Source organism: Lycium barbarum, chromosome 3 (assembly GCF_019175385.1).
Source record: "Lycium barbarum isolate Lr01 chromosome 3, ASM1917538v2, whole genome shotgun sequence".
NCBI lineage: Eukaryota > Viridiplantae > Streptophyta > Magnoliopsida > Solanales > Solanaceae > Lycium > Lycium barbarum.
In genome coordinates, this window is record NC_083339.1 from 637,362 (window position 1) to 652,088 (window position 14,727).

Genomic DNA, 14,727 nt, shown 5'->3' on the forward strand with positions numbered 1-14,727 from the left:
AAATGTCATTAAACACCTCTTTCTAAAACAAGATATGCAACAGTGATTAGCATGAATGCTCTACTTAAGTCAAATAATATATTTCAGAGGTGCCTTACCTTTATATGAAAATCACCACTATAATGTTCCCATGATAATAAGGTAAGCCTGACAGATAAGTATTTTACTATCTAACTGTGATATATCTTAGATTTAATACCGTGCAGTGGTTTTTTAGCAATTTAGACAGAATGGAGGATGCAAACAGACAATATTCCAACCAACAACTATGAACAATTTTAGACACGGAATAGCCGACATTCGATCGAATAAAACAGGACTGTGATCTTTCTTTTAGGCCTGTTAATAAGCTGCAGTAATCCGGACCAAACTGAACATAACTTTTGTATTTATACAATGGGAAAACTTTCATATTTAAGCAGCCAGACCATGACAATGTTTGGCTTCAAATGCAGTAGATAATATTCCCAAATATGCAGCGACTGTTTGGTCCACAGTCAAAAAATGCAACGTAAAATCTGCCTGAGTACAGCAGTTATAGCAGCAAGTATTTTGCTCTTAATATTGTCTCAAAGTGCATCATCTTGCAGCCACAAGACACAACAATGTTTTGGCCAAAACGTGCAGTCACTGGCAGCCTTAATGTGCCGCAGACAACCCATAAAAAAAAATGCTCAAAACAGTAGCAAATTAATTCAACTAAAAGGGTAGCAATGAGGGAGACTCATATGCAGCAACAAGGTAGCTTAAACTACAGCAGTTCATGACCATAAGTAAAGCGAAAAGAAATGGCTAAAAGGTAACACTTCATGGCCCAACGTAAAGCAGCAATATGGCTAAAAGCGCAGCATCAGTTTCAACCCCAAGATACAACAGGAAAATGGCTAAAGTATACCAGCAATGTAGTTTGCAGAAAGTCCAGCAGTGTTCAAACAAAGTTTCGCAACCATGAGATACCCTAGCAAGTAGCCATTATATAATGCAACAAATATAACTAGTCTTACCTTTCTAACTGCCTATGGAGAACCCAACAAGAAAATTAGTAATAACCTAGCCAAACCAAAATCATGCGATGCATCAAAGAGAAGTACAACTTATCTTGGTTCTTTAAATGCAAAATTAATGTTTATCTACTGAAAAAAAACAAGATGTACTACACTTCTCACTACAGTTGTATATTTTTTATATCAAACAAGCACATCAAGAAGCATTATAAATCTAGCAGCACATTGACAAGAGTTTTGGGTTCAACAGAGAAGACAAGATCAGAAAACTGTTGATAACAGGGACAAGAGATGAAATCAACATCAAAAGAGTCGTAAAGAAAATAACTAGGAATAAAATAGCAAAGTAGTCTGTAAATTGAAATCATAAATACCAGTGAAGCAGCTGAAAGTAAAAAAAAATAGAATAAGCGAATACGGAACACAGGATATATCCCACTTGCATAAATGCTAAAACCAGAATAGTCATTTATCTTTGTTTTTGAATTTTAGGGAACATCACATGATTTTATTTATTTTGATCTAACCTGATGATCACACACAAAGCAAACTTAATTTCCTATAAAACAGCCCCAAACACACATTAAACCACACTAGAAACATGTACCTTTTGCAAGATTCATAAACATTCTAATTGTAAGGAATAAAGAAAACTCAAGACACAAATTCATTACATTCTTTACTACAACAATGAAACGAAGAATAACTGTCTAAACACTCATTTTTATTTTACAAGTGAAGAAGTTGAAGGCTGCAGACAAACAGGCCAGCATTCAGCAGCCTAATTCACATGATCTAAACAAACTATGTGTTATCAAAGAAACTGTTCTAAAGAATCAAAGAGCATCCATAAATTCATATCCAGCTCTTGACCTCTAAGGAAATATTTAGACCCATAAATGCACATTCTTCACATGGAAATTGTATCACATAATCTGTTTTCATGATTTTGCGTATAGACAGGACTGACCAGGTGTAGACATGCAAGGATACAAGTCATGGATATTTTAACAAAAAAAGGAACAGATTCTTTTATTGAATCTAAACCAACCAGACCTAATTTCAAACGAAATTCAGAATCACAAACACATACAGTAATGCTAAGACAGAGGACTACATTTCAGCTAATCTTCCTAGCGTTAAGGGAAAACTAAATTTAAATATCCTAAACTTTAACACACAGTGGCCCAAAAACCCACTTTAAGGAACAAACAATACTGAAAATAAACATAACCACGTAATTTATGAGGAAAACAGTAGGAAAATATTAAACGCTTGAGCAAGCAAATCAAATAAGGGACATTAGGTAACTGAATTAAACACAGAAAAAATCACATACGCAAACAAGGGATCATAAATACAAATCAGAATTAAATCGAAGCTAAAAAATGGAAAAGGGGAAGGTTGCACCGACCTTTCTCGTGTGTAGTGAACGGGGTGTCGATGGCGTCGAATCTACTCGATCTCAAAGTAACAAGCCGAAAGAGTAAAACGACTTAATTTTCAAATGGGTTTCCCAAGTATAGTGATTGAAAAAATGTAAAATAATTAGGAATGGTTAAAGTGGCTGCCAAAGAACTGAAACAGAATAGAATTCGAACAAAGTCCAGATTTAGAGTATTAAAAAAGATATGAACGTGTTCAGCCCCTTTCAAGATTCAATTCGCCACAGATTTATAGGGCTTCGTTTGGTTTAATAAAAGAGAGGGAGGAGCGTATGAGAGAGAGGAGCGGGGACAGGGGAGAGTGGAGACGACAGGGAATATGGAAGAGATAGGCGTGGGGGACAAGGGAGAGTGGGAGAGAGCGTGAGACGAAGAAAGAGAGAGAGGTGGAAGTGGAGGGGCGGCGGTTTGAAGGAGAAAGAGAAGGGATTAGGTTTAGTATATTTTTTTAGGATAGAAGATGAAAAAATGTGGGAGTTGGGCCGGGTCAGGTATTGTAATGGAGTGGGCTGGACTGAATTGAAATGGTAGTGGGCTGGTCCGTTTTGTATTTTAGTTGGGTTAAAATGTGGGTTGGGTATTAAATGTGGGTTGTTTATTTGGGTAGGGAAATAATATTGCATTTGTATTTTGGGCCATTGATTTGGCTGAAAATTGTTGATCCTTCCTCCTCTATTTAATTATTTTTGAGTTTCTAATTTAATAGCTAGTACAGTACATGCTATATAAAGACAATTAATAATTAATATGTAGAAGATAAGGATTTTACAAAGTGTTGTCTTGTAATTAATTTAATGATTCCAAACCCGAAAATGAAACGATGACGAACATTTAAAATTTGTGATAAAGTAATACTAGTAATATTGATAGTAAAGTAATGAAAATGAAAGTACTGATATTAATTATAGTAAAATAAAGTGTTTGACTTATCAATGAATTTAGAAGCCCGAGTAAATAAAATTAAATAAGGAGGGACAAAATTGGGTGTCAACAGATGCCCCTCTTCGACCGGAGATGATGTAAGAGTTTTCGGGCGAAGAAGTTGACGTAGTAGCCAATTTTGTTCCGGCCAACCAATACGAACTTGAGAAAATATGGGTTAGGAGAATTGGCGAAAAATATTATGAGAGCAAAAGGAATTATGGTCGAACCTGTTGAGAGAACGTTATTTATGGATTTGTAACTTTGCAAGGGTTGTGGACAGGTGACGAGAACGTTCAAGAATTGAACATATGCTTATAGCTTCCTAATTATAAATGTGGCGCGCAACACACCTTTAAGTAGGACTCTACTAGACACGATGTAAATTCTCAAAAAAAATGCCCTAGTGTTGAATTATGGAGACGCTGGGGGATGTAGAAAAGGATACGAGATTGCGACAAGAGTTGATTGAGTAGAGTTTTAGCGGTGGATATGAAAGAATTTTTTTGGATAACCTACGTATCACATGTTTGTGGACGTAGGCAGAGTCGAGTTCGAGAGTAGATCCGTGACCTTTGCTTGTGAGTTTGATATTCCTCTTCAGCGTATTTGCCCCAGTTCACTGCGTAAGATAAAGTTCCACGTTGCGTTGTGTCTCTGCATGTAGATTGTATTTTCTATCAAAACTGAAATTCATGTCAAAATTAGTAATAAAGTTAAAAAATGTAAAACTAAAGAGTGTGAAATGATAGTAAATATGATTGGGGAAATGAAAATGAAGCCGTGTGGCTAATGTTGTCTCTGGTTGTCTTCAGGGACTTGAATGAATGCGCGATGCGTATGCTGAGGATGTGATAATGTCTCTAGTTGCGGTTGGAAATGATAGTAGTAAGGCCTCCGGCTGTCTTCCGGGACTCGATGATAGATGATATCTGCGAATTTTAAGGTAAATTCATTAAAGTGGTAAGGCAGATGATGAAATAAAGGAATGAAGTAAGGAGTAAAATAAGTGTATAGCCGTTCGGCTTATGCAGGTGAGGCTGTGTAGCCATGCGATGTCTCCGGTTGTTTTCGGGGACTTGATGCTATGTCTCCGGTTGTTTTCGGAGGCTTAATGATACGTCTCCGGTTGTCTTCGGGGACTTGATGCTATGTCTCCGGTTGTCTTCGGGGACTTGATGCTATGTCTCCGGTTGTTTTCGGGGACTTGATGATAATTCCTGTAAAGTTCAGGATAAAATTGTCAAAAATGGGTAAAATAAATGATAAAGTAGAGGGTAATGTCATAGTGTAGCCGTCTGGCTTATGCATGTGAGACTGTATAGCCGAATGATGCCCCAGGTTGTCTTCAGAGACTCGACGCCAATCCTGTAAAATTCAAGATAAATGTGTGAATTCTTATTTTAGGGTAGAATGACCCAATATGTCCTATTTTAGGGTGGACGAACCCAAGTATCCTATTTTAGGGTGGAAGAACCCAAGTATCCTATTTTAGGGTGGAAGAACCCAATATGTCCTATTTTAGGGTGGACGAACCCAATGTATCCTATTTTAGGGTGGAAGAACCCGATATACTATTTTAGGGTGGAAGAACCCAATATGTCCTATTTTAGGGTGGACGAACCCAAGTATCCTATTTTAGGGTGGAAGAACCCAAGCATCCTATTTTAGGGTGGAAGAACCCAATATCCTATTTTAGGGTGGAAGAACCCAATATCCTATTTTAGGGTGGAAGAACCCAAGTATGTCTCCGGTTGTTTTCGAGGACATGATGCATATGCCGTGTGAGGCATTTAAAGAAATGATATCCTATTAAAGGCGGACGAGCCTAAAGTGTCCTATTAAAGGCGGACAATCCTAAAGTGTCCTATTAAAGGCGGACGAGCCTAAAGTGTCCTATTAAAGGCGGACGAGCCCAAAGTGTCCTATTAAAGGCGGACAATCCCAGAGTGTCCTATTAAAGGCGGACGATCCTAAATGCTGTGCGTTTGTGAACAATGATTTTGTCCCTTTGTCGGGCATTTGAAAGTAATAATGCAATGCGATGCGGTGCCCTTGCAGTGCGGGCATTTGAAAGCAGTAGTGCATATGCAGTGCGATGCTTTTGAAGAAATGATGTCCTATTAAAGGCGGACGAGCCTAAAATGTATAGTTATCCTCGGGGTGTGATATTGATGCCTCCAGCGGTCTTGGGAGATGCCTTCAGCTGTCTTTGGAAACTTAACAATGATTCCTGCAAAGTTCAGAGTAAAATGGTTAAAGCTGGTAAAGTATATGATAAAATAATTGATAAAGTATGGAGTAAAGTGGTGGAATAGCCGTCTGGCTCATGATGTTGATGGTATCGTGACAGGCCAAATTTAGGACACGTAATCCTGATTTAATTCGCCTTCAATCTCGTCAACCTACAAAACAGGTGTATAAAGTTATAAAATTATTTTGATAAAAATAAATTAAAAGATAGGCTTTTGAGGCAAGGCCACAATGGCCCTGATTGATAGACTTGACTGTTGATCTCGTGGCCTTTGATTCCTGCACCCAAAGAAAAATTCTTAGTTTGGGAGGGGGAAGTTGATTCGTGTTGACTCGAAGCTTGTCGTTGTTGGCGCTCCATTCGTCTTGCTTGTTTGGATCTTGTGATCTCTGTTCAAGCCTCGGTAGATGAACAGTAGTGAAATGATTGAAAGAAAGTATTTCATTTGAAAAGTAGGTATGTAAGTATATGTATAAGGAAATGTAACTATACGTATATAAGTTGTGAAATATGTATATGTAAACGTATGTATGTAAGGACAGATATATATATATGTAAATGTATATATATGTAAGTTGTAAAATATTCTGCCAACTTCAGATTGTGACACTTCTAAAGTAATTGCTTTATAATACTTCCTGTCTGGTAACCTCAATATTGTCGATGTCCAACCGTTCTTTCGTCTATATCTTTTCAAAATATGCCCCAGTTTTGGGTTCAGAAGGGTATGCTAAACTTATGTTGTGGTGTGACCGAACCTTATATAGGTTGCCTACGTATCCTTCCAGGGAATCAGGTCAGAACGTAGTTCGTAAGGTACATAAGAAATGATTTGAAATTTTCTAATAAAAGGACCGAACCCGATGTGGATTGCCTACGTATCCCCCCCCCCCCCCAAGGGAATCAGGTTTGCGTAGTTCTGTTATATAAACGGTAAAGGGTTTGTTGAATTTTATCTAGGTGTGGCGGATCTGCATATTGATAGTCTATGAATCCCACCGAAGGAATCAGGCCCTGTGTGGTTTTCTTTGTGTAAGGATTTTTGGATTTTTTGTTGTTGTAAAGCAACCGAACCCTTTGTGGGCTGCCTACGTATCCCACCAAAGGAATCAGGTCAGCGTAGTTCGTATGCATGCCAATGGGAAAAATTCTAACCTAGTATGACCGAGTCCCTATGTGGGCTGCCTACGTATCCACCGAGGAATCAGGTCAAGCGTAGTTCGCAACTGTTAGGAAAGGTTGTGAGCTAGGTTGTCTAACCTAATGTCATACTTTGATTTCTCCTTGAATTACTAGCTTTCTGTTTAGGTCATCGTCTATCGGCTATTTCGATTTCTTCCAAATGGAATATTGTCTTGTACTTAAATTTTCTTTGTTACTCTCTCGAGATGTATGTTTTTTTATTCGTTTATTTTGTGTCACAATCGTAGAGTTGATAGTTTTGATAAATAAAGTAGAAAATAACAATAATAGATGATTTAAGGAAAATCATAAATGCATTCATAGGTTTGCAATCCAAAAGATGAAGCAAAGCAACAAAAGTTTTACGCGTGATTCAAAAGATAACAATCCACTACATGTTCAGTCTACCAAGACTACCGGCGCATCAGAGACGGAGTACAAGTCAAATTCTTCAGAGTCTCTCCAGGCTCGGCACTTCGTGTGATAGGTGTCTCGATGCTGTGAGTAGCTTGTAGCAGTAATCTCCATGTGTGTTTGTCTTCGGATTGTTCGCGGGAACGACAAAAGTTGATGATATGACCCCTTCCGCACTGGACTCCTTCAAATCTTGGCACCTCCGTGAGCAGGCAAAGGATTGTTGACCACATTGGGCTTAGCTTCAGCGAGCTGGATTACTCCTTCCTTAATCAGGGCTTCAATTTTGTTTTTAAGCCCATAGCAATCTTCAGTGGTGTGCCCAGCAACTCCAGAATGGTATGCACAGCGTTTGGAACCATCAAACCATTTCGGGATAGGTTCGGGAATTCTTCCCTCAATCGGTTGTATTATGCCTGCTGCTTTCATTCTTTCGAACAATTGAGCCAAGGGTTCAGCAATCTGAGTGTAATTACAGGTGTTTTTGATGTCAGGGTTTGGACGGGCTCTAGATATAGTATGTGGTCGATTTTGGTAAGCTGGAGCTTGGTTGGGTTTATACGGATGTGGGTTTTGATGTGGAGGTGCTCGGGGTTGGTAGTAGTTAGCTTGGGTGTTGTAGACAGGGTAAGGAGATCGTGGAGCTTGGTAGGGTTCAGGGTAGTGGTAAGGGTAGAAAGGTTGTTGTGGGTGGCTAAAGTATGGAATGGCTTGGCTGGGCTCATGCCTTTGGATGTTCATGACTGCAGTGACATCTTCTTTCTTCCTTTTAACCCCGTTGATAGAACTAGATTGAATAGCTCTGTTTATTGCTTGTAAAGCAATAAGATCCTGAATTTTTCCCGATTTGATTCCTTCTTCTAAGGCTTCTCCCATTCGGACAACTTCTGTGAATTTTTGTCCCATCATACCTATCATTTTCTCGTAAAATATGCCATCCTGGCATTCAATGAAGGTAGCAGTCATTTCTCTATCATTCATCGGAGGTTGAACCCTGGCCGCTTCTGATCTCCAACGTAACGCATACTCGCGGAATGTCTCAGCTACTTTCTTGGTCAACTTAGTCATATAGACTCTATCCGGCGTGATATCGGTGTTAAAACTGAACCTGTCCATAAAGTCTTGTGCCATGTCACTCCAACCCCGCCATTTACGGACGTCCTGTTGTGTATACCAAGTAAGTGCTTCGCCGGATAAGCTTCTTATGAAGAGCTTCATTCTTATGTTCTGGTCTCTGCCCACTCCAACCAGTTTGTCACAATAATCCCTTAAGTGTGTATGAGGGTCGCCTGTTCCATTGAATGTATCAAATTTCGGCGGTTTGTAACCTACGGGTAAATCAACGTCAGGTTGAACACAGAGATCCTCATATTCTACACTCTTAGTTCCTCTAGCAACTTGAAGGTTTCTCATTGCTTCTTTGAGACTGTGGATCTCTTTTAGCAATATGTTATCTGCCCCTGCCTTTGCATCCCTTTCCATTTCTTCGTATTGATCTACCTCGGGTTGGAACCTGACCGTTACTGGGTTGGTAAAGGCTTGTGTTTCTGTGGCATATACCGGAGGAACATATTGTGCATTAGGGGTGACAAAGTGTGCCCCGTGTATATGCTAGGTTGGATAAGTTTGGACGATGGGGGTGTTTTGGACAAGAGGTGGTGCGTTATAATTGGTGTTTATAGGTGGTTGATTTGGTGGGTTTAGAGGAGTGGTTGTGGGTAGTGGATTAGTGTTGGTGGGTAAAGGAACATAGGGAGTGTGAACTAGCGGTTGATTTGGTGGGTTGACGAGTGGTGGATTAGGAGTAGTGTAGGTAGTGTAGGTGGGTGGTTGATTTTGTGGAGGAGTCTAGTTAGTGTAAGTGGGTGGTTGATTTTGCGGAGGAGTATAGGCGGATGATGGATTTGGTGGATTTGCGGGGGCGATCGGAGGTAAGCTGTTGTTGGTAGGTGCATTGTTTTGGGGAGGAAAATGTTCAGAAACTGGGGATTCGAGTGATGGGAAACGAGGTGGTTCTGGTGCAGTATTTGTAGGTTCAGAGGGTGGACTTTGGAGTGTGATAGATAAATTTGTCAAGTCCCTAACCCGATTTAGTTCTCCACGTAGATTCTCAATTTCTTGAGTCAGGCGGGCGATATGTTCGGAAGTCTCGGGCGGATCGCTAGAGATCACAATGTTTTCCACACCAGTTGAAATAGATGCGGTTGGATCAGACATAATAATTTCTTTTCCTTGAATAGCCCAACTACGTCGCGGTAATGATGATGTCTTTGACCTTGTGAGGTAAGGATGGTCAGCCAGCTCGAGTGTCAACACGAATCAACTTTTTTGGAAATAAAATAAAAGAAACATAAAGTATAAATGATGTTAGTCTCATGAACATCTCTAGGTAAAGTCAAGATCACGTAAAGTCAAGTAAGACATGTAGCAAATAATTCATCAAATAAAGTCAAACAAGTTGTCAAACAAGTATAGCAAACAATAACGCGTCCTAATATGCATGTGACCTCTTTGTGCCAGAGGTAGGCCTAACGTTTGTTTGAAGGGTAAAGTGTGCCATAATATGTCATCCCGTTGCTTTGATTAATTAAACAGATTCTATTTCTCAAATAAAGTACAAGATAATGTAATATTTATTACATGTCAAATGAATACAACATAAGGTGTTTCCTAATCTAAATAAAGTAAATAAAATTTCTATGCCTAACTTCTAGTTCCATTTGTGATGCCCTTCGTCATTTGTTGTACTCCGACGCAAATGCATACCTGTCATAGAAACGTTAGTCATTCCCTCTTTCCTAAAGTTTAATTAATTAGAGCAAATAGTCAATATTTAGGCACAGTTATCCTTCAAACATGCATATAAAGTATGATTATTGTCACTTGGGGTCGTAAACCCGCTTGGACGTTTGGGTAAAGTCATCTAATGGATTTAATACACCAAGGGTATTAAACCTCCTAGGTCATGAAATGTATGCTCTTAATAAAGGGTGTTGGTTTAGCTCTATCTTAGGCTGACTAAGAGTTGGCTTCCTATGACACAAGGTTCCCCCAAGCGGACAACTTGGGAGTGGAAAGTCCGTGGCCGTCGACTGCACCGCCGATCGACTAAATCCACAAGATCAATCCAACTAAAGGGGTAATTTAGTAGTGCACGGGCGCGAACCGCGAAGCCGTTTTAAGTGTGTTAGTATGTGTGAGTTTTCCAGGAGTGGAAGAAATATGAACGGAATGACAATTTATCAAAGCAGTAACACTTAAACAGTTTATATCAAAAAACAATTAAACACGCAAACAATTTATAGCATGTAAAACAGTTTAAGCAAATAAAGTAACTAAGTTAGCACACAAAGCTTAATTAAATCTAAGTCTGTTATGGTTAGAACCTAGGTATAGTCCCCAGCAGAGTCGCCAAGCTGTCACACCCCATTTTAACCGGAGTTAAAGTAGAAGTACGACATATTGGAGATTCCTGTTTTTGTTTATGTTAAAGAGTCGCCACCTAATTATTTATGGTGAATTAGGACACCTAAATTTATTAAAGTTATTTTAAAGTTAACTCTGTTTTAAAAGTCTGCGAAACTTAAGGTTCTAGGTAAGGATTCAATTAGTCTAAAAGGAAGGTATTAGGCATCCTTTAAGACCCATTAACAATGGTTAACCGACCGGACTTAGGATTAGTTAGGCTAAGCGTAAATATAGGTATTATCCTATAAAGTAGTTTATTTAAACTAAGAAGAGTAGGAATTTTAGTGTTTAAAAAGTAAAAAGCAATAACTAAAATGTGTTGCGGGATTTCGGCTCTTTGTTGACTGGTCTAATAACCCTTCTAATTCTTCAATATGACTTAATGAAGGTTTGACTTTCCTTGACTTCAAATTCCTTTTTTTTAGTCTCTTCTTCTGCGGCTTTAAAAATGGACAGTGTAGACATTTCTTCATCTCCTTTACTTATATCACATTGAAACTTTAAATCTCCCGATATTTGTTTACTTCGTATAAGTGTCCGTAGCTGTTGTGGCCATTGCCATTGTTGATTCTACATTTTCAGATGTTTCTTTTATTAAGGAGTGGCAACATAGAACAAAGCAATCCTTATTCTTCTTCACATTAATAGTTTCTTCTAACACAACAAAACACATAATTAAAGATAACGTCATTCTAATGCAAATAAGTGAAAGCAAGCAGAATGTGTAAGATGACCCATAGCCATGTCCGGCTTCAACAGAAACCGGAACCTCCTATATTTTTTTTTGCCGTCCAAGCAGTGCAAAGGCGAGGAAAATGAGGGTGTGCGGGCTCCGCGTAATGGCGGTGTCGTCGAGTTTCGAAGTGAAACTCTTCGTCTCCGGTTGTACATGCGAAAATAAAAGAAGATTGGATTAGAAAAAAGGGAATCGATTCTTAACATGTTGCAAACAGATTCAGTAAGAAAACAAGATCACATTTAATCTCTACTATGATTTTAAGTAATTCATAATCTATTCACATTCAAGATCAAGTTGCCAGTCATTTTAACAAAACAGTAAGGTATGTATGCTATTTCATTTTATTAGAAGGTTACAGAATTCAAAAAAAAAATGTCATTAAACACCTCTTTCTAAAACAAGATATGCAACAGTGATTAGCATGAATGCTCTACTTAAGTCAAATAATATATTTCAGAGGTGCCTTACCTTTATATGAAAATCACCACTATAATGTTCCCATGATAATAAGGTAAGCCTGACAGATAAGTATTTTACTATCTAACTGTGATATATCTTAGATTTAATACCGTGCAGTGGTTTTTTAGCAATTTAGACAGAATGGAGGATGCAAACAGACAATATTCCAACCAACAACTATGAACAATTTTAGACACGGAATAGCCGACATTCGATCGAATAAAACAGGACTGTGATCTTTCTTTTAGGCCTGTTAATAAGCTGCAGTAATCCGGACCAAACTGAACATAACTTTTGTATTTATACAATGGGCAAACTTTCATATTTAAGCAGCCAGACCATGACAATGTTTGGCTTCAAATGCAGTAGATAATATTCCCAAATATGCAGCGACTGTTTGGTCCACAGTCAAAAAATGCAACGTAAAATCTGCCTGAGTACAGCAGTTATAGCAGCAAGTATTTTGCTCTTAATATTGTCTCAAAGTGCATCATCTTGCAGCCACAAGACACAACAATGTTTTGGCCAAAACGTGCAGTCACTAGCAGCCTTAATGTGCCGCAGACAACCCATAAAAAAAAATGCTCAAAACAGTAGCAAATTAATTCAACTAAAAGGGTAGCAATGAGGGAGACTCATATGCAGCAACAAGGTAGCTTAAACTACAGCAGTTCATGACCATAAGTAAAGCGAAAAGAAATGGCTAAAAGGTAACACTTCATGGCCCAACGTAAAGCAGCAATATGGCTAAAAGCGCAGCATCAGTTTCAACCCCAAGATACAACAGGAAAATGGCTAAAGTATACCAGCAATGTAGTTTGCAGAAAGTCCAGCAGTGTTCAAACAAAGTTTCGCAACCATGAGATACCCTAGCAAGTAGCCATTATATAATGCAACAAATATAACTAGTCTTACCTTTCTAACTGCCTATGGAGAACCCAACAAGAAAATTAGTAATAACCTAGCCAAACCAAAATCATGCGATGCATCAAAGAGAAGTACAACTTATCTTGGTTCTTTAAATGCAAAATTAATGTTTATCTACTGAAAAAAAAAACAAGATGTACTACACTTCTCACTACAGTTGTATATGTTTTATATCAAACAAGCACATCAAGAAGCATTATAAATCTAGCAGCACATTGACAAGAGTTTTGGGTTCAACAGAGAAGACAAGATCAGAAAACTGTTGATAACAGGGACAAGAGATGAAATCAACATCAAAAGAGTCGTAAAGAAAATAACTAGGAATAAAATAGCAAAGTAGTCTGTAAATTGAAATCATAAATACCAGTGAAGCAGCTGAAAGTAAAAAAAAATAGAATAAGCGAATACGGAACACAGGATATATCCCACTTGCATAAATGCTAAAACCAGAATAGTCATTTATCTTTGTTTTTGAATTTTAGGGAACATCACATGATTTTATTTATTTTGATCTAACCTGATGATCACACACAAAGCAAACTTAATTTCCTATAAAACAGCCCCAAACACACATTAAACCACACTAGAAACATGTACCTTTTGCAAGATTCATAAACATTCTAATTGTAAGGAATAAAGAAAACTCAAGACACAAATTCATTACATTCTTTACTACAACAATGAAACGAAGAATAACTGTCTAAACACTCATTTTTATTTTACAAGTGAAGAAGTTGAAGGCTGCAGACAAACAGGCCAGCATTCAGCAGCCTAATTCACATGATCTAAACAAACTATGTGTTATCAAAGAAACTGTTCTAAAGAATCAAAGAGCATCCATAAATTCATATCCAGATCTTGACCTCTAAGGAAATATTTAGACCCATAAATGCACATTCTTCACATGGAAATTGTATCACATAATCTGTTTTCATGATTTTGCGTATAGACAGGACTGACCAGGTGTAGACATGCAAGGATACAAGTCATGGATATTTTAACAAAAAAAGGAACAGGTTCTTTTATTGAATCTAAACCAACCAGACCTAATTTCAAACGAAATTCAGAATCACAAACACATACAGTAATGCTAAGACAGAGGACTACATTTCAGCTAATCTTCCTAGCGTTAAGGGAAAACTAAATTTAATTATCCTAAACTTTAACACACAGTGGCCCAAAAACCCACTTTAAGGAACAAACAATACTGAAAATAAACATAACCACGTAATTTATGAGGAAAACAGTAGGAAAATATTAAACGCTTGAGCAAGCAAATCAAATAAGGGACATTAGGTAACTGAATTAAACACAGAAAAAATCACATACGCAAACAAGGGATCATAAATACAAATCAGAATTAAATCGAAGCTAAAAAATGGAAAAGGGGAAGGTTGCACCGACCTTTCTCGTGTGTAGTGAACGGGGTGTCGATGGCGTCGAATCTACTCGATCTCAAAGTAACAAGCCGAAAGAGTAAAACGACTTAATTTTCAAATGGGTTTCCCAAGTATAGTGATTGAAAAAATGTAAAATAATTAGGAATGGTTAAAGTGGCTGCCAAAGAACTGAAACAGAACAGAATTCGAACAAAGTCCAGATTTAGAGTATTAAAAAAGATATGAACGTGTTCAGCCCCTTTCAAGATTCAATTCGCCACAGATTTATAGGGCTTCGTTTGGTTTAATAAAAGAGAGGGAGGAGCGTATGAGAGAGAGGAGCGGGGGACAGGGGAGAGTGGAGACGACAGGGAATATGGAAGAGATAGGCGTGGGGGACAAGGGAGAGTGGGAGAGAGCGTGAGACGAAGAAAGAGAGAGAGGTGGAAGTGGAGGGGCGGCGGTTTGAAGGAGAAAGAGAAGGGATTAGGTTTAGTATATTTTTTTAGGATAGAAGATGAAAAAATGTGGGAGT